The sequence below is a fragment of the Pan troglodytes genome, chromosome 2, assembly GCF_028858775.2.
Source record: "Pan troglodytes isolate AG18354 chromosome 2, NHGRI_mPanTro3-v2.0_pri, whole genome shotgun sequence".
Lineage (NCBI taxonomy): Eukaryota > Metazoa > Chordata > Mammalia > Primates > Hominidae > Pan > Pan troglodytes.
Genome location: NC_086015.1, coordinates 64,843,968 through 64,870,595, shown reverse-complemented (window position 1 = coordinate 64,870,595; position 26,628 = coordinate 64,843,968). Strand labels below are relative to the sequence as shown.

Here is a 26,628-nt window from a genome sequence, read left to right as displayed (position 1 = left end):
AGCATTGACCTAGCTAGTCTTAAATCTCTCCTGCCATATGCCATGATTAGTCCTTAGAAGAGGATAGGTTGAGACTGCAGATGGGAGGTAGGTCTAGGATTGCAACTCTTGGGAGAGGAGGCCCCCAGAAGCTGGGAGAGGGTGGGACTAATCAGCAAGAGTGACAGATGCATAGTCTCCTTCTTCTGTCCCTGTCCTGATTACTTGTTCTAAACAGGACTCTAGTTCTCCGTTAGAAGTAGAAAGTAGATAAAGGTAAGCTAATGACTACATATGGCAATGATTCTTAACCTCTTAATGTGATGAAAGATGTGAGGTTTTCTAGAAAAATGTGCACAGACCAGTAGTTATACCATTCCACATTCAGTTTCAGAGAGTTCCCAGAGCTCTTGAAATTAATGAAGGATTTGGTCACTAGCCCAAGAGATTCTTTAGACCAAGAAAATCTTCAGACCAAGGATGCACACAGCCTTTTCAGAACTGTTTTCTTTGAGGAGTGTTGGCATGATTGCCAACCGATGCTGCTGCTGCTGATAGCAGCAAACATATATTTAGAGTTTAATAAATACTAGCCTTTATTTTATTAAATTATTTAAAAATTCTAACGACAGCCCTACAGTGTAGGTATTACCATTAGCCTTGTCTAGATAGATGAGGAAATGACTCAGAGAGGTTCAATAACATGCCCCAGGTTACAGAACTCGTAAGTAGGGGTGTGCTCAATACAGTTCAATAATTTCATAATTTAAAAAACAAGAGGTTTTGATCTGGTGTAGTTGGGGAGAGTGGACAATTTTTAACACATACCATATAAATAGTGATATTTTATTTTTACTATAGGCACTTGCTTAGGAGTGACAAATTTCACCCACCACATTTTAAAATGCCATAGCGGGAAGCCCTGCTGTTTACCTTGCTGTTGCACTTTCTATACATCGAAGTTTATCTAAATATTGTAAAGGGCTTTGCTGTTGAAACATACTCTCTGAAATGGGAGGCACACATTAGCTGGGTTATATTTCTTTCCATTAGCAAATTAGAAGATTACTACTTAGAATTTTAAACAGTGCTTGTTCCTTCAAAGGACTTTACAGCTATCAGCCAGTTAAGCTTTCTCAGTCTCCTGTGGAGTCAGTCAGTGTGAATTTCCCATCCTGTAGGCCACTATTTAGTACTCTGGATATACCAGGACCATCAGATAGAGGCAGCTTGGATGGTTTGTTGGTTTGTGTACTTCTGAACAGTCTTCATGCAGAGAGAATGGTAAACCCATCTGTAGAAGAAGGGCAGGCCCTTTGTCGGGAGAACACACAAAGCAACAAAGGAACCTTTTGAAGGAAACAAGGCTGCACAGCAAATCCACAGCTCCCTGGGATGGTGCTGAGTGCTTACTTTTATAAGACTGCTACTAAATATTTTCCTGACATGACAGAAAACAACTTGCCCAACTTTACATGTGTGTCTTTGGAGAGAGCCATAGGTGGTTATCAGAAAAAGCACTCAATAGTTTCAAATCTTTCTTCCTCCCAGTAAAATCATCTGGAGGGAAAAGTTGTATCCTTTTGCTTTCATCCACTTTGGTTCTGCATTGCAGGTTTCTTTATGGAGCTACTGGTAGTGTGATCTCTCACTCTCTCTCTTTCTCTCTCCCTCTCCCTCTCTCCCTCTCCCTGCCTTGTTCACCTCCTCCAAAAACAAAAACAGACAAAAAACCCAAGTTGGTTGGCATGCTACCCTACAAGTTTTTTCATCATTCAGAGACCTGAAGCTCAAATCTAAGAACGCAAGAGTTATAGTCATGTTGCAGGAGTGTCCGGTGCACAGGAAAGTGAATAATAAATAATCTTTATTTTTTGAACGGGGAACAATTTAAGCATCTTTGCCTATGAACTCAAAGGCAAAACTCTTCTAGACTTTTGTGAGTTGTTGCCAGTCCTTGGTTATGTTACTACCCTATAATTCAGGGTTTCCTGAAAGGAGTTAAGCAATTTTAAGGCCATCATAAATTTTATTATTATTTCCTGAGATGTATTACTTGGGTTCTCAGGGTGATCATTAAATTTGTATTCTCTTTGAATCATTCTGAGTGAGGATTTGTCTCAACAAATGATCATTATTCTTTATTTTCAAAAGGAAAATTGCTGTTATGGGCTAATGACTGAGGAAAATGAATTTAGAGAATAACGTGGGATTATTTTTGAGGCATAATTTTCTGTTCAAAAACCAGGAAGCAAAACTGGCCAACTTATAAAAATGCAGAGAGTAATGTATTTTTGCTCCTTGAGAATTTTTCTGGGTAGAAGAATTAAAGAGAAGAAAAGGAGAAGGAAAGAAGGAGGGGGAGCAAAAGAAGGAAAGATATCCCACTGATGTGAAATATCTAATTACCCTTTCCCCAAAGGGTCTCACAGAAAGTATGTATTTATTGGAACCAAAATGAATTACAGGATTATAGAGCCCTGAGCTGGACAACTCATGTTAGGGAATTAACTTTCTGCTACAAGTTTTTAATATGTGTGAAGCTGTTTGCCTACAAATGTTTTTTGCAACAAGCGCTCATGAGATATCAAAAGAAATGAAAGCATTTCCTCATAGTATGGAATTTCTACCACAAACAAAACAAAGCAGGCTTATGGCAAACTAAAGTCCCATTCAGGAGTGTGTCACCCTTAGGGACACACAGCAGGCAAAACATGCAATTCCTACTGAATTCATACTGAAGTATGATCTTGTAAATTGTATTCACCTGCTCATATTACAGAGGTTTCTTTTTATCAGTTGAACTCCATTTGTATTTTCCTCAGTATATTCCTTTTAAAAATATAATAGGAGCTGGGCACAGTGGCTCACACTTGTAATTTCAATCCTTTGGGAGACTGAGGCAGGAGGATCATTTGAGTCCAGAAGTTCAAGACCAACCTGGGCAACAAAGCAAGACCTCGTCTCTACAAAAAATAAATAAATAAATAAATACATTCAAAAAATAAAAAATCTGGGTATGGTGGTGTGTGCCTATAGTTCTAGCTACTCAGGAGGCTGAGGTGGGAGGATCACTTGAGCATGGGAGGTCAAGGCTACATTGAGCCATGATTGTGCCATTGCACTCTAGCTTAAGTGACAGAGCAAGACTCCATTTCAGAAAAAAATAAACAAATACAGTCAGACATTTAGCATCCTGACTTACACGTTAAATATGTCACCATTCCTGGGCCCCTTCCTTATTTATACAGAGTCCTTTATAAACAGGCTGGAACTTGGAAAGTATCATTATATACCTAATAAACTTACTATTTTTAAAAATGATCATGTTTAGTGCTGAAAAAGTTGTGGTGACAGTGTTATGTTATTAGACTTCTGGTAGCACTATAGGTTGGTGAGTTCCTTTTGCTGAGTAGTTTGATAGTAGAGAGCCTGATTAGGAGAGATAATCATGGGAGACAGGAGTTCTCGGAGACTTTTCCTAAGGTAGTCATGTAACAGAAGCAGAACAGAATATTCACTAGAGTGCCATCATAAAGCACTCTATAGTTTCACTGTGAAGGCAATGTTAAAATATGCAAAATGGGTTCTAATGTAACTTACTATAATGCTTCTGATATAACGAGAAAAAGGAAGATACAAAATGGCAGGCATGCAAGAGCTGCAGATATGCAAGAATGAGCTGCCCTATGGATAAGGACAGAAAGGCAAGAACCACAGATGGAAACGGGTTTACATGGGATTCCTTTTCTTCCTAAAAATCATGTTCTCAGTGCTCCTATTGTGCCATCTTTTTAGAAAATTTAATTAAGAGTAAGCTAACAAATGTAGACATCAACGAGGAAATGCTCCAAGGGGTCCATGTTGACAATGTCTGGGGCATCACCAGGAGAATAGGCTAAGTGACTATTTCCCAAGCAGTTCTCCTGGGGTACACTCATTTACCATGGTCCATGGTCTTACCCATGGGGGACTCTCTCTTCAAGACGGAATTACATTACCCAAGTTTGTGAGATGCGGTAACCTAGAAGGCCCCTTTGTGATTTTACAACCAGCAGTTGGCCCACTGTACAGACTATTGGGACTATTGCATTCCATCCTCTAAGCAGGCCTGAGGTCCATGGGAAGCCAGAGCATCAGATAGTTGTGTGTTTAGCAAGAGAAGAGAACAAAAGGAATTGAGTGATGCTATGTTTTCATTTGACACAACATACAATATGACTGTCAGACTACAGATAGCTTCATGCTGCTCAGTTCTCATGATAAGGATAGCCTTGCCTGTGGAACTGAAACTCCAAGGCCTTAGCTACCTTCCACCTCCTGCATCTCTTTCCACAGTAGGGGTGCCATGTCCCTACATTAGAATGCTTGAAGGCCATTAACTAAAGGCTTCCTTTCCCTAGACAGAGCTTAAATGGTCACTGCCAACATCTCTTTGTAGCTTTTCTTTGTATATTTTTCTACAACTGACCACTTTTTCTACCCATAAACATGTTAATATTCTCTATCAGTTGAAAGTCGAGTCCTGCTGACCTGTTTTTTTTTTCCTTGTGTGTTTAAATACCTCTGTATTGATCCATTATGCATATAACAGAGCAATATTAGTTTTCTCATTTCTGAGTTCTGTGGGCATGCACTTTACTGTTGCTCATACATGCTGAAAATAGTAGGTGACAGAATTGAGGAGCAAGGTGAATTTATATGTCAGACCAAGAAGGAAAATGGAAGCTAAGGTAAGTCAACAGATTGTGTTGTGCACTATGGTGGATTATTTCTAGGTACCCACAATATTTATTGCAAGTCTTTATAAGGAAAAATTAAAAATCAAATCAAAGTACTTAATTTGTTCTTTTGTCAGAATCCACACTACATGGTAAAGCAGGGTATTGAGGGCCCCTTGGGAACCGAGAAAAAGAGCTCAAGAACAGACATTCCTCTTCGTTGGTGTCAGACATGAATATTTGAAGTCATGTCAATTCCTATAAAGGGAGAAGTTGGATGAGACAACTTGCAGTGATGGTGGCCCTTGCTTAAACTCTGGCTCCCTATGATTTATCTTGGCACTTCTGGGGTGGCTGTGGAGTCTAGAAAGCATGTCTTCTTTTTAGTGAACTATCTTCCATCTTTGTAAGAGTGGTCCCTTGGGCCTTAGAAACATATTTGGCTACCACATGGCTCCGTGGCAAAAGTTGTTTGAATTAGAGTTAGACACCGAATCCAAGCGTGCCCCACCTCCCACCCCAAGGTCTCACTTTCTGAAATTTGGAATTCAGAGATATGCAGTCATTCCTTGCATGTGGCTAGAACTGTGACAGGTAAACCTGAGATCTGTGGACAACCATATTTCCCTATGAGAATTGAGAAGCAGAGAAAGAAGGGGGCTGTATTCCCTGAGTTCCTGCCCACCTTCTGGTTCCTGGCACCGGGGGGAACTGACTGCATCTTTGCCTCTGAGTCCTTGAGACACTCTTGGGCCCTTCTAATGATGCCCCTTCAATTTTAACCTAGCCTGATTTGGTTTCTGTTACTTAGGACTGAAGAGACTTACTAATATATTCTGTACTTCAAGCCAATAACACATGAATAATTGTCCTCAAAAATTAGAATTGATCTTCCACAGGGGGTTAGGAGATTTGGGTGAAATAAGTATTATCTTTAAATTAAGTGTGTTAGGGGTATTTCAAAATCTTCATTAAATTTTCCAAATCCTTCCTGTTGTGTTGCCAGAATCTTTCCTTAGATAAGAGACCAATCTGAGGTTGGTTCCTTGGGATTTGGTTAAGCTGGGAAATCCCTTCAAAATGACAGAAGCCAGGCTGTACTACAGTATTAAAAGGCCAAAGACTGAAACATTCTAAAATGTAGATAATTAAGTTTCTCAGAAGCCTCCTCTTCCACTCCCTGCTATCCCACTCTGCTCCTCAAACTCACGAATATTCAAAGGTATTTGAAGCCGAAATGGGCCTTTGAGTTGTTACTTGATATTTTTATGCATGTCCTGAGATTACGGCCTGGAGCGTCGCTTTGAGAATAATAGTCAGAAACAGCTATTTGATTGTGTCTTTAGACTCCTAAGTAAGTTAACAGGGGAGTTAATGTCGGTATGAAACAGTTTAGCTAAAATGTATCACCGTATCCTTATTGAAGACCATTTACTACTCATTCAGAAACAACGTGTTACAAAGAGAGTATATTGTCAATGAATCCCGCTCATGAATTTATTGGAAAATATAATTTATTCCTAGATAAAAAGGGAGCTCTGATTGTATGAGAAAGGGCTTCTTGAGGCTTTCTGATTCTTATTGGTTGTTTCAAAATGTGGAATTTAATAAGGCACAAACAACTAGGAAGAGAATAGGGAGTGACAGGCATAGAGCAGTAAGTGTAATATACAGCAAGAGAGGGGAATCTATCAAGCAGGAACACTTTCTTGGTAGAGAGAGAAAGCATTGCCTTGTAAAATGGGATAGCTTTGAAGGAATTTCAAGTCTTTATTTTTGGCCATTCAACTGTAGACTAGGGTTTCACAGGACTCATGTTAGGTTTAGAGGTTATGAAATACTGTTTTCTAAATGGAAATATATGGCTTGCAATCTCAAAGAAAAAGAAAATGGAGGGAAAGGAATGCTTCTGGCCAAGGCATCAATAATCCTGTTATTCTGAGATGTGTAATGATCACCCACAGGCAGTAGCTCATTCATCGGGCAGTAGCCTGATACATGTCTCACTGGGCTAAAATTGAGGTATCAGCAGTGCTGTGTTTCTTACTGGAGACTGCAGAAAAACCAACTTCCAAACTCGTTCAGGTTATTGACAGAATTTGGTTCTTTGTGGTTGTAGGACTGAAGTCCCTATTTTCTTTATGTCTGTTAGGAAGGGCTCCACCCTTAGCTCCCTCAGGCCTCTTTCTGGACCTCACACAGAGCCTCCTACATTTTAGAACCATCAATGATTCATCTTATCTTTTTCTTTCTTGTGTTTGGAATCTGACTTTCCCTCTGCAGCATAGCTCCTGCATCCTCTTCTGCTTTCTCACTCTGACTGATTCTTCCACCGTCCACTTATGTTTTTACAACCTCATGTGACTAGGGTAGGCATACCCAGATAATTCAAGATAACCTTCCTATGTTAAAGTCGGTTGACTAGTAACCTTGATACATATGCTAAGTCTCTTCATGGCAGCAACTAATCTAGTGTTTAATTGGATAACCAGGGACAGGAATCTTTTTTTTTTTTTTTTTTTGAGAGGGAGTTTCACTCTGTCACCCAAGCTGGAGTGCAATGGTGCAGTCTTGGCTCACTGCAACCTCTGCCTCCCGGGTTCAAGCAATTCTGCTGCCTCAGCCTCCCAAGTAGCTGGGATTACAGGCACTCACCACCATGCCTGGCTAAGTTTTGTATTTTTAGTAGAGACAGGGGGTTTCACCATATTGGCCAGGCTGGTCTTCAACTTCTGACCTCAAGTGACCCACCTGCCTCAGCCTCCCAAAGTGCTGGTATTACAGGCATGAGCCACCATGCCCAGCCCAGGGATGGGAATCCTGCAGGGACATCTTTAGAAGTCTGCCTATTGCAGTGGTCAATTCATGACTGTGTTTAAGCTGTTTGAAAAATCCATCATATTTTGGTTGGGTGCAATGGCCCATGACTGTAATCCCAAGCACTTTGGGAGGCCTAGGCAAGAGAATTCCTAGAGGCCAGGAGTTTGAGACCAGCCTGGGCAACAAAGTGAGACCCCATCTCTATAAAAAAAAATACAAAAATTAGCTGGGCATCGTGGTGCAAACCTATAGTCCTAGCTAGTACGGATGATCACTTGAGCCCAGGAGTTCAAGGCTGCAGTGAGCTATGATCTCACTGCCGCACTCCAGCCTAGGCAATAGAACAAGACCCTGTCTTAAAAAACAAAAACAAAAAACTCCATATTTTTATTTACCTTTCATCTCTATGAGGGCAGGGATTATATCTGTTTTATTTACCAAGTTATATTCAGCCCAATGCTTATCTCATGGTAGATATTCTATAAGCATTTGTTAGACACACTGAAATTCCTAGACCCAGATATTTGGGTTTGTTTTTGTTTTAATCATTTTATTCTAGGTTACCAAAGTGATCAAACCGGCCTTTTTTTTTTTTTTTTGAGACCGAGTCTTGCTCTGTTGCCCAGTGCAGTGGCACGATCTCAGCTCACTGCAAGCTCCACCGCCCGGGTTCATGCCATTCTCCTGCCTCAGCCTCCCTAGTAGCTGGGAATACACAAACTAGCTTTTTTTAAAAAAAGATTATATTTATTTTGGTTCTTACTTTGTTTTTTGGTCTCCTATAATTTTGAGTTTACTGCTTGATCGCTTATCTTTTCTTAAATTTTAGTGTCATTTCACTTTTTTCTCCTAAAAAAACGGGGCTGGACCTCTTTTGGAACTTTGAGTCCTTTTGCAGTGATTTCAAGGGGAACATGGGAGACTAGACTATCAATATCCTATGATGATGATGATAGCAATGATGGTGATGTTTTGGCCAGAGTGGGCTGCTGGTTCTCAATCAGAGGCGATTTTGCAGGTGACATTTGGCAATGTCAGGAGACATTTTTGGTTGTCATGGCTACTGGAGAGGTTACTACTGGCATCTAGCAGGATAGAGGCCAGGGATGCTGCTCAACTCCCTACAATGCATAGGACAGCCGTCCATAACAAAGAATTCTGTAGTCCAAAATATCAGTAGTGCCCAGGCTGAGAAACCCTGAAGTAGGCTAACTGCTGTAATGAGCTTTGTCAAAACCCAGTAGCTTAACTGAAAAAAAAAGATATATGATATGATATATCTCATATATCATATATGATATGATATATCTCATATATCATATATGATATGATATATCTCATATATCATATATGATATGATATATCTCATATATCATATATGATATATCATATATATCATAAATCAGATCATATGATATATATGTATATAGATCATATATATGTATATATGATATCTGATATATGATATATATGGATATATATCGTATGTACATGATATATATGGAATATATCGTATATACATGATATATATGGAATATATCGTATATACATGATATATATGGAATATATCGTATATACATGATATATATGGATACATATCGTATATACATGATATATATGGATACGTATCGTATATACATGATATATATGGATACGTATCGTATATACATGATATATATGGATACGTATCGTATATACATGATATATATGGATACGTATCGTATATACATGATATATATGGATACGTATCGTATATACATGATATATATGGATATATGTATCGTATATACATGATATATATGGATATATGTATCGTATATACATGATATAGATGGATATATGTATCGTATATACATGATATAGATGGATATATGTATCGTATATACATGATATATATGGATATATGTATCGTATATACATATATACATTACATATGTATATATGTATACATATATTATATATACGTATATATGTATCATATATACAGATATATATGTATATATGTATCATATATACAGATATATATGTATATATGTATCATATATACAGATATATATGTATATATGTATCATATATACAGATATATATGTATATATGTATCATATATACAGATATATATGTATCATATATACAGATATATATGTATCATATATACATGATATATATGTATCATATATACATGATATATATGTATCATATATACATGATATATATGTATCATATATACATGATATATATGTATATATGTATCATATATACAGATATATATGTATATATGTATCATATATACAGATATATATGTATATATGTATCATATATACATGATATATATGTATATATGTATCATATATACATATGATGTATGTCATATATACATATGATGTATGTCGTATATACATATGATGTATGTCGTATATACCACATATACATATGATGTATGTCATATATACCACATATACATATGATGTATGTCGTATATACCACATATACATATGATGTATGTCGTATATACCACGTATACATATGATGTATGTCGTATATACCACGTATACATATGATGTATGTCGTATATACCATATATCAGATATATCATATATATGTATCTTTTTTTTTTTTGAGATGTAGTCTCACTTCTTCACCAGGCTGGAGTGCAATGGCACAATCTCGGCTCACTGCAACCTCCGCCTCCCAGGTTCAAGCAATTCTCCTACCTCAGTCTCCCCAGTAGCTGGGATTACAGGCACGTGCCACCACACCTGGCTAATTTTTGTAGTTTTAGTAGAGACAGGGTTTCACCATGTTGGCCAGGCTGGTCTTGAGCTCCTGACCTCAAGTGATCCACCCACCTCAGTTTCCCAAAGGGCTGGGATTACAGGCATGAGCCACCGTGCTCGGCAAAAAAAAAAAAAATCGTATTCAGAATCCACTGCAAATGTTTCTGAAGGGTGGCTCTCCTAGGAGGTTCTTAGGTAGGATCCAGGTTCTTTCCATCCTGTAGCTCTAAATTCTTTAACAAGTAGCCTTCAGGGTGCCTGAGAAGGGAAAAGGAGAGTGAGGAGTAGAGTCTAGAGGATTTCTGTAGGCCCATCCAGGAAAGGGTGTACATCACTTCTGCCACATTCCATTGATTGGAACTCAGTCATTTGGACCCACCTAACTCCACTGAAGCTTGGAAATGCGTTCTACCTGTGTGCATGGGTGGAAATGCAGTCTACCTGTGCACATGGGTGAATACTAATAATCTCTGCTAGAAAAACTGACAACAGCAGCAAAACAATATTAATACCATTAACATCTAACATTTATTAAGCTCTTCTGTGCACGCATAGTAATTTACCTGATACAGCTGAGAGTCGAAAAGGTTGAATACCTTGCCTAAGTTTATGAAGAAGTCTATGAGGAGCCCAGAGATGAACACAGGTCTGCTTCGTTCCAAAAAACATGTGCTTAACCACTATTCTATACTCCTATTGGGATAGGAATTGAATACTGCTCTTAGTGGGGCTTTATTTTTATGAAATAGAAACAAAACCTGTAAATACCACAAATGCAGAATGTTCTAGACTTCCAGAACCGCTAAAACAATTCTTCCTAAAGAGCTGCTGAAATCCTTTTTAGGGAATATCAATATACAGATTGCATTCCAAGTTTTTGTCTGGATCACAGATGAATAGACAGGGAGAGATGAATGTCCTGGGGGAACACTATCATGGTGCTTTTTAAATCATCCTGTTGCACTTAGGCATTGCAGCCTGTGATTATATATATTTCAGATAAGTTTTCTGTAGTCCAGAGGGATTGCTAGCCAAGGTAATGAGCACTGCTAGGAATCTTGACAGCAAACTGTAAATGGTCTCAATGCCACAGACTTTCAAGAAACTGGGACCTTCTCTAAGTGAATGGCTATTTCTGTCCTATTTAAGTAATTCATTCTCATCTGTCTCCGATTAGTGGTGAGCCTTGTGTCATATGTGATAGTTATAATAAGGCACTTACCAAAACTTCCTTTTAAGGGTGGGAGGCATTTTGGGTTTGATTGTCATGGAGCAAGGTAGAAGAAAGAAGCCCTCACTTCATAAAAGGCCACACTGGTAGACAAAGCAATATGAAGGGGTGTAATATGTGAACAGAGTTCACAATCTTCCTTTAGAATGAAAGTGCAGCGGTTTCCTGGAATGTTTTAATCGAGTTTTCAGGGTCTGAAAGCTGACCATACAAGTGATGGTTCTGAATGATGCTCCCTTCATTATCGGCCTCTGCTTTGACCATGTTATAGCACACAATTCTCAATGAGTTCTCTATTTTGTGCCATTGAAATGGGAACTTCTAATTTTACTGCTTAAAAGTGTGTTTTTCTTTTTAGTAAAATCAAGCCTGTTCTTTTTTCCTGTCTCCTTCTCTGTGGAATACTGCCTTTCTCTATTCATTTGCTTACAAGAGAATCTGCACTATCATACTGGTTAGATCTTTAAGTACTCATTAAGTGTTCATTGCATACACACCATGTGTCAAGCACTGTGCTAGGCACTGGGCTGGAGTAGTGACCAAGACAAACATGGACCTACCTGATCATAAGGAAGTCGTGTGCTCAGGTGAGCACTAGTACTTTTTGCCACAAATAACAAAACAATAACACCCATAGTAATACTACCTAACAATTATTAAGCTCTTATAGGCTAGTGATCCAGTTGATTTATTTTTCCTTTTAAGAGATGGAATCTTAAAAAGCCCAGGCTGGAGTGTAGAGGCATGATTATGGCTCACTGCAGCCTTGAACTCCTGGGCTCAGTTGATCCTCCTGCCTCAGCCTCCCAAGTAACTAGAACTACAGGCATACATCACCATATCCACCTATTTTTTCATTTTTTGTAGAGATGGAGTCTCGCTTTGTTGCCCAGGCTGGTCTTGAACTCCTGGCCTGAAGTGATCCTCCCACTTTGGCATCCCAAAGTTGGGATTACAGGCATGAGCCACCAGGCCCAGGACCAGTTGTGTTTATATTCTGTCTCAGATGTTGATGGGCAGAACAATAAAGAACTCTTGATAACATTTATTGCATGCTAACTCTGTGGCAAGCACTGGGATGAAAGCTTTCCATGTATTATTTAATCTTCACAAACCCTTATTGAAAAGCTTTTGTCATTATCCCCATTTTAAAGATGAGGAAACTAAGGCTTATAGCGATTAGAGGGATTATATCACCTCACACAGCTGATAAGTAGTGAAGCTGGGCTGTCAAATGCTGTCTGATACCTTAGCTTGTGCTCTAAACTCAGTTGTACAAAATCATGGAACATGATAGGGAGGACACTGATTTTCCTTTAATGTCTAGGTAAAATAGTAAAAGGTATACCCCAGCCATTAAACCACTCTGAGTAACTTTTTTCTATTCTTATTATTTTACCATGAGTCTGTTTTTCATACATGCCCTTGAACTATTAGAATCCCCCCTCCCAAGATGGCATCCATACAATGGTAAATTACACCTGGCCATTTATTGTACGTATGTTCAGGCTTGTTACACATCAGAAAGAGACAGACATGATCCTTGCCTTTATGGATCTTACAATGTAAAGGAGAAGAGAGTCAATCAACCACAAGTGTGATGAGTATTATAAAAAAGGAAGCAGAGTGCTATGGCAAGTATATCACATTGGGAAGGTAACCTGGTTTTGGAGTGGGGCGTGGTTGAGGATAATCTCCATGTGGAGTGAAGTACAATCTCAGAAGCCAAGTATGAGTAGGCATTAGACCAGTGAAGAGGAAGTCCAGGATGTTACATGGTTTTGAGGCCTGAGAGAGTACAATAGGGTCCACGCACTGAAGAAGATGGCAGGTGGGAGCATAGAGAAGGCAGAGTGTGGTGGGAGATAAAGACAGTGAGGCAGGCGGGGGTGGACAATGAAGGAAGGCCTTGTGGATTGTGACAAGGTTTTAGGATCTTATCATGGAAGCAGTAGTGAGCCACTGAAGATCTCTGGGCAGAGTGGGAACAGGAAATATTTGGATCTTTAAAAGATCACTTTGAAGACTATATTTCCAGGGGTCATTTCTGTGGTTCATTACTTAAAGGAGTTTCCCCAAGTGTGTAGAGCACTGGAAACCACAGGAAGATATGCAATGTTCTCTCCCGAGCACGAAGCTCGTTCTTGGTGTTGCTTCACTGCAACTGCCATTTGCCATTGATTATTGTTTTTTTCTTCCTTTGGGGAGATTAAGAGGAAGAGGACACAGTCTGAGTGATCTTCATTTTTTAAAAAATCTCTTTGGCTGCAGTATGCAAAAGGAGTTAAACTGAGGAAAACTGGAAGCCTTGGAGTAGGGTTATTGCCATTCTGCTATTCTAAGATTTGGTGAATCAACCCCCTTTCCCCCCCAGATCTGTGCCTTTTGCAATTTTGAAGACGTATGTCAGGGCTAACCCCACCTCTGTCTAGCAAGAAGCAAGTTTATCTGCCTCGAATGCATTACCATTTTGGTTGATGGCCTCTGAACGTTTTCCATCACAGTCTTCTGCCTCTCCTCCATATTCTTTGCTAAATAACGTGTTGGGAATGGTCTCCTTGTCCTCCACATCAAATACTTTAACTGAAACACCATCATAATTACAACTTAATTTCTCTCATTCAAACAGAGGTGATGCATCTTCTCCCCAAAATAAAAGCCTCCTTAAGCTTACACTCTCACACTCCATAACATGGGTGTTTACAAGGTTCTTTGCTTTTCTTGCTTGTTGTTACGTCTTTTGAATTGGATTCACCCTCATTCTAACTCATTCATCTTGTCAGCCTTAAATTAAGAGTTTCTTAGGGCTGGAGAGAGGGAAACATATATCCTTCTAGGCTGTGGAAAGTACACTACAGAACACTAGAACTCTAAGGGAGTGCCACAGGGATACAACAATGAATGTAGTTTTGTAGTTACTCTTGAATGTACTCTTGGCCCATAACACATGGAAGATGATGTTAAGATAGTATGTGAGTTCTGAATGCTTTCAGCTGCCTGTAACAGAAAATTAAAGTGATAGTGCTGAAATCACAGGGATATTTATTACTATGAGAAAACAGGAGGTAGAGGATCCCAGGGTTAGTTTGGCAACTCAGTAATATCATAAAGGACCCAGTGTCTTTCATACTCAGGCTTTTTCCTCTTTTGGCTATTGCCTCATGGTCACAAGACGGCTTCTACAGCTCTAAGCACAAAGTGTTAACATGACAGCATCTAAAACAGGAAAGAAGAGGCATATGAAGAAAAGGCTTTCTCCTCTTGCAACTATGACTTTTTACCAAAGGTGAAAAATCTTTCATGAGTCCCCCAGTGTATGTCCACTCATTGGTTAGATCTAGGTCACATGCCTACTACTGAATACCAATCAATGGCAAAAGAACACAGCATTGCCATGATTGGGTTAGACCAGTCATTATTCATTATCTAAGGCTAAGCACATGCTGCCCGTCAGAATTTGGGTTTTGTTATCAGAGAAGAAGGAGAATACATTTTGTCACATTTGGATTAAGAACAGAAAACCATAACACTTCTAAATGGTGTTCTAAGAGGAATACCATAGTAGGAAATTTCAGAGATGAGGAAATGAAAGCAAATGAGATGACTGACTCCCTAGTTCCCTGGCACAAAAGAGATCTTGAGTAATTCCCTGAACCTCCCTAGATAGGAAGAGGCACTTAGCCATGTCTGCTTACCACAGATACTTGTGTATGGCAGGCATTGGTTGTTCCCTTCCTAAGATCCACTTTACATCCATTCTTTCCTAACAGAAATCTGATTTTGTTTGGAGCAGCAATGCTCAGCTCATATCCAGCTTCCCACACTCTCTTACGGTTAGGAAAGACTGTATGACCCATTTGTGGCTGGGCAAATGTATGTGGAAGTCACTGGATGGAACTTTCTGGAAAGCTTTTAGAAAGGGACTGACTTGGCTGGCATCCTCTTTCCCCTTTGCCTTTCCCCCTCTTCTTGCCTAGGGAGAGTGTGTCAAACTTGGAGATCCAGCAGCCATCTATAACAATGAAAGTGAAAGCCTCACTGAAGGACAGCAGAGGAAAAAAAAAAAAATAGAAGTAGCCTGGGGCATTCATGACACCATGAGATACCAGCTAAGTGTCAGATTATACCTTCAGACATCTTGTTGCATGAAAAACAAAACAAAACACGCACACATGCATATCCAGAAAAGAAAGCTTTCTGTGTTTAAATCACTGTTGGGCTGTTGGTTAGCTAGATTGCAATTAATGCAGCTGAAAGCAATCCCAAGTGATACACCTTCCAAACCTAAAAACACTGAATAAGACAGTGAAGATGCATTTAAGTATTACTAAGTGCCAAAGGAAATATAAGAAGCTTTGTATGAGAAAAGTTAGGGAAAGAGAGGAAGTGAAAAATACAGTTGGTCTGATGTGGCCATGAAATGTCCTGGTGTTGGAACACTTGGAGCTTACTCTATCAGTGTTACCATATGCTTGTGGGATATGATACCCAGGTGGCCAGATGATTTGGAGGAACCACAACCCAAGAAGTTTACATTCTAGTCCCACTGGTGAATCTGAACATTTACACTTCCTTCAACCTGGGTATTATGTTTTAGGTATTTGGATATTATGCTTACTTTTGTTTGGTGTTTACGGTTTTTCACAGTAAAGTAATCAGGACTCACATTAAGTTTTACATGAAGATATCTTTGCAGTGTTACTAAGGACACCAAAGGGACTATGTTTAACAAATCTTGGGAAAAATCAGGTGTTTTTCTGTATGTGGAACATTTAAATACATTGCAGTTGAATGTTAATGCAAAAAAAAATAAGGCTTTATTGTTGGTGATTACACTGCAAAGAAAAAGAGTGCTTATGTTTCTTTCAGGATTTGCAGGTTTACTAACTAGTGGATTATTAGATAAAAGATGAAATGAAGCAGAGATCACAACTGCCATTAAGTCAGCTGGCACTTTATCTTAAAGGCAGAATTGCACTAAAATACACCACACATCCTCAAATACAAAGGTGAGGTTTGCTTCCCCCTGAATTTATTATCCCTCAGAAGAGATGACCTTGCTTTATATTTGGGTCCTTTCAAGTACTGCTTTAGGAAGTCACAGTGGGCTGAAGTGGCTTCACCCAAGGTTTCTTTTGGGTGCTCGTGAAGGTCATCTGCTAGGATCCATCAAAGAGGAGCAGGGAAATTGAACACAGTTAGTCATGATTCCAGGGGCTATGACTTCACAATTCCAACTATTGGATGTTGTTCCAAACAGCAATTTTGAAAATCTATTTAAAAAGCAATCCAAGAGACAAATACATCGTAGACATCAAAATATATACCTGTTCAAAGAAATATTTTTATTTAGAAGAAAAAGCTGCTAATATTATATAAATAGGTACTTGTGCCTTTAGAGACAACTTTCAGAAACACCATCATATATGATTCAAGGAGTGTCCTGTCTTGAACCAAGGGAAGAAAACTCAGTTGGAGGGCTAAAAAGGAGGCTCTTATACGGTGGAGATGCCCACATCAGAATTTGAATAAAGCATGTGTTGAGATGCTCACATAAGAATTTGAGTAAAGTGTATGTTTTTAAGTATCCAATTAAATTAATGAAATAAAAAGTATAGGTAGATATTTAACTATGTTTTTCATATCCCTATATGCTTAAATGTATAAGCTGGCCATTCTGCCTTTTGAAATTTGTTTAATATTTTTACTGAAAAAATGGAATATTTCTTTTTTAAAAAATCTTGATTTTTAGGGGATAGGGTCTCACTATGCTGCTCAGGCTTGTCTCAAACTCCTGGCCTCAAGGAGCCTTCCCACTTTGGCCTCCCAAAGTACTGAGATTACAGTGGAATATTTCTTTTTTTCAAGACTGCCTTATATTTGGCATTACTAACTACTCTTTTCAGTTTATTCTCACTATATCCTTTCTTGATACATTAAATTTTAATATAATATACAAAGTTTTAAGTGCCTAAAAGAGTTCTAGAGCGAGTGATGGAATGACATATGGCAGCTCATGAAAAAATATTACATACTTCATAAAGAGACATGCAGTTAGGTGCCAGACTGATGAAGAAAGTTGTTCATCTTTGGATTTGGGTTTGGGTTTAATACTTGCATTTGGGTTTTTATCTGGGTTTAATATTTGTATTAGTCAGGGTTCTCCAGAGAAACAGAATCAGTAGGATGTGTATATCCATATGTATAGAAAGAGATTTATTATGAGAAGTTGGCTCTTGTGACTATGGAGGCTGACAAGTCCCCAGATCTGTCATTGGCAAGCTAGGGACCCAGGAGACCCAATGGTGTAGTTTCTGTCCAATGGTCAACAGGCTTGAGACCCAGGAAGAGCCAGTGTTTCAGTTAGAGTCCAAAGGCAGGACACAATCAGTGTCCCAGCTAAAGACTATCAGGTAAGAGGAGTTTCCTCTTTCTTGCATGAGGGTCGGCTTTTTTTGGTCCTAATCAAGCCTTCAGCTGATTGGATGAAGTCCACACACATTAGGGAGGGCAATTGCTTTACTGCATCTGTTGATTTAAATATTAAAAGTGTGTCCAAAGCACCCTCACAGCCATACTCGGAATAAAGTTCGACCAAATATCTGGACACCTCATGGCCCAGTCAAGTTGATACATAAAATTAATCATCGTGACACTTATAGAAATGTGGGCTTTGCTTTTTTTCTTTTTTTCAGGATTTATATCAAGGCTACTTTCAAAAAATATGTATAAAATATTACAAGTTTAACTATACCATAGAAAGACTCAGTACTGGCTTGTTTTATTTTGATTTTTTAAATTGAACTTATAAGGCGATTCTTGAGGGAACTTCCCTGAATATAATAATCTGTCTATATTGTTGATAGACTGCGTTAATGGGGTCTATGTGACATGATACAGTTCTGTGGGGCTGGCATCTTTTGTTTTTTGAGAAAGACTTTATGACATAAATGAGTGATCTTAAATATAATTGAGTTGCACCTTGTGTGCATTGAACTTTTGCCAATTTAATCACACAGAATTGGCCAAAAAAGTGAGAGTAGGAAGTACTGATGTAAATAATATAGGTCATTCTGTTAGACGTTCCCCTCAATGAATATATGCCTCTTAGAAAATGTGAGATGGGCGCTGGGAGTCATTCTCATTTTCCTGAACCTCTTAGTGTGAGCATCTTAGTGCTGAGTGCGATTCCAGTGTTGACATATTCTGTTATATATGAAAAAATATATGCCTAGTAAATTCACACCAATGACTTCATCTGATCCTTGATCAAAGAAGGATCTGTTCTAATGCTAGAGGAAAGCCTCGATTGGACCTCCTGAGAAGCTGTACCATATTTTATTCTGTGGGGTAATTAAAGAGATTTCCAAGAGACTTTCTAAGCTCTGACTTAAAAACTATCTTCAATTTAAGATGCCACTCAGCTATCTTTGGTCTGGGATTGTGGCTTTCTTAACAGTAAATTTAACTGCTAATGTTTTCAAGAGCATTATAATTTTAGGTTTGCTCTTTTAAAAGAGTATTTCTCCTCCCTCCTCCTGGAGATGATCTGGAATGCAAATGTGAGCTTTCCTTTGTGTATGTGTGTATATGGGAGTGAGTGTAAAAGGTTTCTTTGAAACCATCCCTGTGGGTAAGAAAGGCATCTAGCCTCTCTCTTATAGGTATGTGGGGACATTCACTTAGCTGTGTGCCTTATACCAGGGTTTACTGAAAAATACCAATAAGGTATACTGAATAAGATCCTATTCAAAGTAATGAGTAGGTTATATAAATTCTGCTTAGAGAAAAGAAACTTATAAGATAAAGACACCTCATCTGAAAGTGTGAAAGCCTTCAGTATAGTAGCTGGTGTTCTGGGTCAGCTGAGGAGAGGAGCTTTCTAAAGGAATTCATTGGACCTGGTTGGCCATAGGACATGGCAGGTGTGCATCTACTTTGGACAGGCACCTGGCTCTGGATAAACAAGTCGTGAGCACAATACCTTTTTGTCTTTATGGTGTTTTAATAAGTGTGTTTGGGAGGGAGGTACGGATGGGCAACAAGCAAATAAAGAAGAAAGTAGTGGGATGCAATGAGAGATATTAACAAAATAAAAGATTAATGTAATGGAGTGAGTTGGTGGGAATGAGGAGTCTGCTTTAGATTGGATAGTCAGGGAAGGCCTCTCTGAAGAGATAACATTAGAGCTGAGACCTTAGTGATTTAAAGATGCAGAGCATGAGAGAGAGAGAGAGAGAGAGAGAGAAGTGCAGACACAAAGGCCCTAACATGGAAATGGCAACAAAGTACCACCCACTTTATTATTAGTTGCACCTGTGCCCAATACCTTCCAGTGTAGGACACTGATAAAGGTAGGTACTTTAGATTGGATAGTCAGCGAAGGCCTCTCTGAAGAGATAAGATTAGAGCTGGCAGAGGTCTTAAATGGGACTTCCTAAATGCCCCCTCAAACAAATAGCATGCTTAAGAATTCTGAATGGGGACCTGTGAGGGCATGGGGAAGAATGAAAGTATTGAGATAAAAACAAGAATCCCTGACATCGCCTGGGCTCATGGATGCTATTGCCTCAAATTAGAAAGAAGGCAGGAAAGAGGGAAGGAAATAGTTAGCCTGACCTGAGGGATTAGGGTTTTTTCAACTTAGAAGAGACGAAGTAGAAGTGGGGGAAGGCACTTTTATTGTATAGTGACCATGCCACTTAGTAAATAAGACTCAATATGCTTGAATTTGACCAATTACATTAGGAATTGCTCCTTGGAGAGACATGGGATATAGGGAGAGAGAGAGAAAGCATGGCAAGCCTATTTTCTACCTATTTTCATACCTATTTTAAGGGTGAAGACTCCAAGTGCATAGATAAGAAATTTGCCCAACAGGTAAATGGCAGAAATGGCATTTAGAAGCAGGTCTGTTTGATACCAAAGTAAACCAGACTGCTCTTTTTAGAGATCAGATCGGAATCAATCAATTTTTCATTCTCATGCTCTGAAAGAATTTACTTATCTTCCAAAGTAAAAACCTCACTTACTCTGTTGGATCGGACCTAATTATTTTCATGGTTTCATTTAGATATTTGGCTTTATTTTTGAAATCATAACAATTTTATATATATATATATATATATTTCATTTTTGTATTAACAAAAGTCCTGTAGGGAAATGGCAATTTTATTCTCTTTGGGTTGAGAGGTAGATGTCCCATTGTTCAGTCTGTTCCTATGGAAAGAATTGACAACAATCCTAAATGGTATAATCACACATCTACGTTGGTACACGGAAGGGCCAAAAGCCAAATAGTATTCCTTGTCAAATTTCTTTGCTTTCATTCTCATTCTCTCTGTCTCTCCCTCTCTCCCTTCTCTTCCCTTTCTTCCCAGTCTCTTAGCAAATATCTATTTCTTGTTCTTCCCTTATATAAAAGGTTAACATGTGAAAATCTAGTTATAATTACATGGTTTTCCCTTTCAGGAGATGGTTTTGCAACTAATGATAAAAATATTCAGTCTCCATGGATAACTATAGTAAATATACTTTAAAAGGAATGTATTTTCTGAAATAGAGGCTCATAATGTTATATCCAAATTTATAACTGATTACCTATTCCTTTGGTTTCAAATCTATGTTTGTCCCTAGTTTTCAATTTCAATTTTAAAGTGTTTAGTAATTTCTCAAGTATGTAGACACGGAATTGGGTGGTATTTGGGAGTAACATCTACTTAAGGTCAGCTTGATGAGCTTTCTTGGAAAAAAAATCCATTATATACAAAATTTTAACTCATAACAATAAAAAATAGCTACCAGTTTGAATGCTTACCACCTGCTAGACATTGTGTATATTTTACAAAGATTACCTCATTTCATCTTTATAACAATATGGTGAGGTAAGTATCTATATTCTTATTTTTCAGACAAGGAAATCAAAGCTCAGGAAAGTTAAATGACTTACTCTAGGTTGTATTCAAATTAAGTGCCAGAGGCTGGATTTGAACCCATATCTGTCTGACTCCAAAGCCTGGACCTCCAATTTTCTGAAAACACTGAGTTGAAATCTTCAGGGGTTGAAGGGTGGCCATCTTTGAAGTGTTTGGCATGGGTTGAAAGAATGTGCTGTAACTCTACTCATCATCTTGCAAAGTGATAAAACCTACAGCTGAGATCTGAGACCTGGAGCCATGACATTCCAAAAGTCTAAAAATCTCCTTTTAGTTAAAATTGCAAAAAAAATTATCTTAAAAAGTACAATTTGATAGTAAAGTTCTCAATAGTTTCTAAATGAAAACCCCTGTAAATGTAGAAGAACTTTGCTTAAGGCCCAGGAGGGCATAGAAATGAAAGGTAGAAATAAAAGAGTTTCAACTTAAAGGAAATAAAAGAAAGCTAAACCATCTTATGAAAAATAATTGGAAGCAGATTTCAATAAAGGAAGAGGGATGGAAAATAGACTAATGCCAAAGGGGAACTGAAGACAATGATGTCTAGATTCAGTCATTTGGGAGCTGCCTAGAGGCCACAGCCATTGGCACTCCATAAATTTGTGATGGTGTGCAGCAATAAGTAGGAAGTGCAAACTAGGGGAAAGAGGAAAGGGAAGTGACTGAGTTGCATTGCACCATAAATCCAGGAGTAACATATTCTCTCTACATATGTCAAGGGTAAAATTGTGCCTCAAGTTCTTTATTGCATTTGGCATACCTTATTCCCATAAAGAAATACCCTGGAGGGAGTTCATATGGGGACCAAAAAAAATGAGTGTATCACAGAAATGTCGACTAATAGGAAAATTCATTTGACTTTCCTTCTTCCTGTGGTTTTACCACAGGCAGAAATTTCAAGGTAAGGAAGAAGAAAAGAAGAAAGGGAGGAAGGAAAGGAGAAGGGACGGAAAAGGATTCCAGTTTGTGAATTTTTGTGGCATCCTACTGTAAGTGGCAATAAAAGGGGCTTGTGGGTGTATTTTCCAAGATAAGAATGAATAGATAACATGAGTTCATGTGCTTTCCTGGGAGAGTTGATAGGGATGCTTTTTTTGGAAAAGAAAGGGGATCTCCTCATTTGATAGCCCTGTGATTTGAGCCTGATGTGCTGTTAAGGCTTGGGAAAGGTAGCCCCAGCCAGGGGTCCAATCTTCTGCAATGTGATCCAAGCATAAAGAAGTGCTTCTGTGTGCAGTGGATTCACCATATGCCCACTTAGGAACCCAGCGTCAGGTGTAGATCTTCACCATGCCTAAAATGTGCAAGCAACAGCTGTTCAGAGGTACCCTAACTGGAAATGCCATCTTGGAAAGAAAAGGTGCAGGTTGTCATATTCTTCTCCACAGGATTTTAAAGAGCAATGTGTTTGTGGGTCTGATGAAACAAGAGTTAGATTAAAATGTAGCACCCTATTGAGTATCTGCTCTGGGCCAGACCCTGTGGATGATGCTTTTGCCTATTAAATAAGGTTATCAGCCAGGCTCATTGGCTCATGCCTTTAATCCTGGCACTTTGGGAGGCCAAGGTGGGTGGATCACCTGAGGTCAGGAGTTCAAGACCAGCCTGGCCAATATGGTGAAACCTTGTTTCTACTAAAAATACAAAAATTAGCTGGGCTTTGTGGTGCATACCTGTAATCCCAGCTACTCGGGAGGCTGAGGCAGGAGAATTGCTTGAACCTGGGAGGCGGAGGTTGCAGTGAGCTGAGATCATGCCACTGCACTCCAGGCTGGGCGACAGAGCAAGACTCCATCTCAAAGAAAAAAAAAAGAAAGATTATGTTATTTAATCTTAACAATGACAAATACATCCATTAATGCATATGTTCAAGTTATGAAATGTGAATATTAAAACAGTGGAATAAGCCCTGTTGGAGGGTTTACAGCTTTGCACTTCATCACCTACCTGATAAAAACTCAGAGGTGGAGATTTGCTAGTTTCTTAAAGAAGAGGTTGTTTGAATACCCTAATATCTGTAGGTGGACTTTTCTTTGCTTCCTTCTTTATTCTAACTCAACTGATTTTCTCAAATATTCACTGTCAGTCTTGAATACACAAAGCAATGTAACTTGCACCCTACAGGTGATTAAAGTGATCTTCAATGGTAAGTTTGACTATATGCAACATTTACCTTAGGCTCCGGCTTTAGAACTCAAATCCTCTCCCTTAGGATATGACTTTGCTATATTTGTGTATAGGTTATTTAGATCCTTGGGAATGTCTTGAAGTTTGTGTTTGCTACATACCTAAATGTGTTTCTAACTCCTACATTCTCTCTTATTGTTTCACATATGCTCTTGCTTTGTGGTACATCTTTTTTAGAGACAGGTATCATTTACAAATACATAATACATTAGGCAGAAAAGTGATAACCTTTTAATTTAGCTTCAGGTTTTAAAATTTTATGTATTGCCTTAAGAATAGGGCATGCTGTATTATGTAGTGTTGCTCTCTAACAATGTAGCTAAGCTGTTAAAGACAAGCAGAGCCCTCAGATTCCAGCTGAGGTTCAGTCCACATTTTTCTGGGCAATCTATCTATATAGAAAAGGAATAAAGCTGTAAGTGCTTATGACTTTCTTAATAATCTTATGCAAGAGGCTTATCATACAAGTTACAAGGTTATTCTTTTATTTTTCTCTTATACCTTTGTTTAGATATGTTGCCAGTGGTTTAAAACTGCATTACTATGTAGCAGCCATTACCTCTTATGTATTTGACACTGACAGACATTTTCACTGCAATGTTTTCATATAAATTTATTAATTACTCAAGCAGTCTTTGAGGTTGTCCCAGACATCAACCTGTGAGTTAATGGTGAAATTTCATTTACAGCAGGCTGAGAGCTCTTGAAAATTTATGGGATGATCAAGTTTATTTCTGCGGTGTGTGTGTTTATGACATGTAAAGGTAACTGAAGTCTGCATATGAAATAATCAGCATCAGAACTGGAGGATATTTGTATAACCTAAATAAATCCTGGGGCCCCATGTGGTTCAATCTTAAGATAGCATCGCAAGTGAAATAATTAAAAAATAATTCTTAATTTTATTTTTACCTCTCCAAGAATTTTGAAAACTATTTTATGCATTACACATGGCAACTGTCCTTAAAATCCCCTGTTATCTTTCTTCTTCCTGGTGATCTTTCTCTCTGTGCTCTGCTCAGAAGCCAGACGTTGTCTCTCTCTTAATCATTTACCCTTAAATAGCTATGGTAGTTCTATTAAGTCTGCAGCCTTAGTTTTTTGGTTTTTTTGTTTGTTTGTTTGTTTGTTTTTAGTTTACTCCTTCCTTTCTAATTATTTTTTTCTTATTGTTCACATAATTCTGCATCACCAAAAAAATTTTATTTTTTAAGAAAGTGGATTAAGGGGAAAGGCTAAAAAAATAAATTTGTGGGGAAATGGAAAGCTTGGAACACTAACATTTTTACAAAATTTGCCCTTAATATATTTAAACATTGATTAAATACAATTCTTATTAAATTCATTGTTAGAACCAAGCTTGGAGTAAAGAATTATGAATTCCTTTGAAAATAAACTTCATATTCAGAATGAATTTAATAAATAGAAGTAATAGAAGCCAAAAATAATGGGATTTATTAATTTAGAACAAATCTAGAGTAGACTATCAGAAAAAATCCAGCAGATCACATGATTGTAACATAGTGAATAAATATGCACTCTTAGGGAAAATGATCAGGGGGTCATAGGGGACCACGAATAATAAGGCAGCTATGTAGCGCTAATGAAGAGCAAGCTGAATTCAGAGATAAATCAAGAAAATGAAAAACATTTTCTTTACTTCATATTAAACCTGTATAGACATTTCTAGTTCTTGTACTGATTTGAAAAGGATTCAGAAAAATTTCAACTAAGTTTGGAAGATAGTCACAAATATGATTAATTATATATGAAAGGAAAAAGCCAAAGTGTGATTTTTATGAGAAGAATACCATTAGCTACCTTTGCACTTTCACTTGTGGCATTAAGAAAGAATTGATTTATATAACAGTGAAGCATATTTGATCAGTCACTGGGGAAAATTATCACATGAAATTAAGTGGCAGAATTTTTTTTTAAAAAAAATAGAAAATGTGTTGAATCATATTCTGGGGAAGTCTTAAGAAACAGGTTTTAGCATCGGGCCTTTACAACTGTGGAGGCAGGAAAAAGAATGCTGTGGGTTTATGTGTGTACGGTTTTTTCCTGCCCTAGAGTCAATGATTTTATGGAATACCTAAGAAAATCTATTCCCCAGGATTGCACAAAATGCCTTCATTCCTCTTGTTGATATACATGATTTATTTCTTGTTTCTGGAACTTACTACTTCTGCTTTTCACCAAAATTTTAATCGGTTACCTAATCAATAAACTTTTCTCCTGTTTGTCTCATTTAACATTTGGCCAAATCAGAATGGGTGAATAAGATTCTACTAAACACTATAGTATGCCTTTGTATTATTTATAAGGTATTTGCTAAGCTCTGTATTTCCTTGGAGAGAGTTAACTTTTTCCAACAAAATTATATTAAATCATAAGTGCTCTTGCCCTATTTTGAAATCAGTGGCATGTCTTTAAGATATATATCCAAGCTCTATTTTTCACTGCTATTTCTCCCTCTTGATGACCAGAAATACATACGTGCATGCTTGCTTTACCCGTAGTGTGTCAGGATTGAGGTAGCCTGTAAATTAACTTTATTTCTTAGAAATATGCAGCAATCACGTACTCTACCCAGAGCCCTCCTATAGTTACCTGCCTTGGACAAGAAGAGAAGGATGAACACTAGGTCATTCTCTCCTGCTTATCATGGTGTGCTTGTGTCGTTCATTAACACAGAGAAAAAGAAATTCATGATAGGCTTTCCTTCATTTCATTTCAAACAAGTATAGGATTTTTACTATGCTTGCAAGAAATTATATACAGTCCATTTGGGGAAGCAGCCTGTGATATCAATAGGTAAGTTTTCTAGTTATCCAGGTGTCCCTGCTGTTAGCCTTTTAAATTTCACTTTGGGAGCAAATGCTCAAAAGTTTCAAAATCCAGCACAAGAACACATAGACTGAAGGAACGTTCTTCTGGTTGCTTTAGAGGGCAAAGTATTTCCAAGACATGCAAGGCTC

At 38.1% G+C, this 26,628-nt stretch overlaps 1 protein-coding gene and 1 non-coding gene across 10 annotated transcripts in view; both read left to right on the top strand.

The window, feature by feature from the left end:
• The window catches only part of FHIT (fragile histidine triad diadenosine triphosphatase), a 1,502,083-nt gene that overhangs the window by 377,644 nt on the left and 1,097,811 nt on the right, over positions 1-26,628 (top strand). The window lies entirely within an intron of this gene.
• Positions 13,548-13,764, top strand: LOC112208898 (small nucleolar RNA U3). Its single transcript, XR_002943440.1, has one exon. It is a non-coding gene; the product is annotated as a small nucleolar RNA U3 (small nucleolar RNA).